General features: G+C 31.4%; 1 long non-coding RNA gene across 1 annotated transcript; it reads right to left on the minus strand.

Annotated features, from left to right (window-relative positions):
• Nucleotides 1–616: 616 nt before the first annotated feature.
• On the minus strand, nucleotides 617–1385 carry LOC118343982. The gene is made up of 2 exons (XR_004797799.1): nucleotides 1276–1385; nucleotides 617–911 (listed from the first exon to the last, which is right to left on the minus strand). It is a non-coding gene; the product is annotated as an uncharacterized LOC118343982 (long non-coding RNA).
• Nucleotides 1386–1804: the final 419 nt, after the last annotated feature.

Here is a 1804-nt window from a genome sequence, read left to right on the forward strand (position 1 = left end):
AAGACTAATAGGAAATTTTTTCTAGAGTCACAAATTACTAGCTAAGCCTATGACTTGGTGCATTTTATCAACGAAACTAAGCCTCCTTATATAGGCCATATATAAGCCATGAGCCTTTGCCCCTCACTCTTCTCCCACCAATGTGGGATTCAAAGGAGCAAACCCAACAAATCTTATGTTTATTCTTTTCCAATTTGAAAGCAAGTTTAGAGAGTGGGATGAGAATTTATAATTTTTTATGAAAGTTTAAAATATTATTTTTTAATATTATTATTATTTTGATATTTGAAAAAGTTAAATTGTTTATTATATTTTATGTAAAAATTTAAAAAAATTATAATAATAAAATAAAAATTTTATATTTTGTGTTTTGTCTTTATCCCAAACGTGCCTAAAACTCATCCAAACGGTTCAAATTAGCAAGTTTGTTGCTTGAGCATGTAAATTCGTGAACACCATTATTGCTTCACAAATCGAAAGTACGTACCACAAATCTCTCTCTCTCTCTCTCTCTCTCTCTCTCTCTCTCTCTCTTGCAATATACATATATATATATATATATATAGATATATAAACAGAATGATCAGCATGCCAACATATATAAGAGAACACGATGTCAACCAACTTTGACAATTAATTGGCACGAGTCCAATACGTAATAGATGTGCTATATATTATTAGAGACAAAGCCAGCCACATTATAGATCGAGCTGGAGCTCGTGTTTTGAAGCATCATTAATTACTGTCGCAAAGATAAGAGCACCGGCAGGCATCGTTTACGCAATTTCCCCAACCCTTGGGGTGAGGGTGCTGCTCTGCGCAATACTGATTACATTGTGGTAACTTGCAAGGAGTCGACAGCTCCGCGGGAACATTAGTACTATCCCTGCAGATTTTCGTGTTGCTTTCACCTGTGCAAAACAAAAACACATATGTTATATTACGTACAAACAATTAACTCTATTAATAGAATAATGTCAGGTGTAATCGTAGAGTGTATAAGTATCATAAAATTATTTTAAAAAAGAATAAAATTTATTATTAAAAATTAAAATTTTTTTTTTATATGAGTTATGTATTTGTTTAATTTTTTTAATTGATTGCATGACACTTGTATACTAACAATTGTAATTATCATTTCTCCTATTAATATTATAGAATCTGCTTTAAATATCTATCTTTATTAATTCTCCGGTTCTCTCATTTAAGTTCCAATTAGAACTTGAAATCATTTATAATATGAAATAACTAAGAGAAGATATGTTGCTAAAGTACCTGAATGGAAAGGAAGGAAAACCAGAAAGAGGATCAAAACTGCAGCGAAGAACCTCATGATGTTGATTGTTGAGCCGTGGGATCAATGCTATGCAGTGCCGATCGATGTTGAGCCTTGTGGGGGGAGGCAATCCTTTATATATATAATTTTCAGGCTAGAAATAGAAAGAAACCAACAAAAAAAGGTATGGATATCCAAAAAAAGCGGCTTCGGGTTGATCAATATTAGCTAAAAATTTTACAATGAGGAGGGTATGTCTCAATTGTTTGTTTTAATTATATATATGGAATGAAACTGATCAATATCAGAATTTGAAAATTATATATACCCTAATGACTTGTTACATAAAATAAACTCAATTAGCCTGACCAAATTCAGAATCTTTCATCGTCAAATAAAGGATGCCTAGTCATGTGGCTTTCTTACAATTGACCTTATTTTTTCGCCTATGAAAAGAGTAAGCTTTATAACATTCAAATTTTAAAATTTATTTTCAAAATCAAATTATGCTACGTAGATGGCGTGTAG

Source organism: Juglans regia, chromosome 1, assembly GCF_001411555.2.
Source record: "Juglans regia cultivar Chandler chromosome 1, Walnut 2.0, whole genome shotgun sequence".
NCBI lineage: Eukaryota > Viridiplantae > Streptophyta > Magnoliopsida > Fagales > Juglandaceae > Juglans > Juglans regia.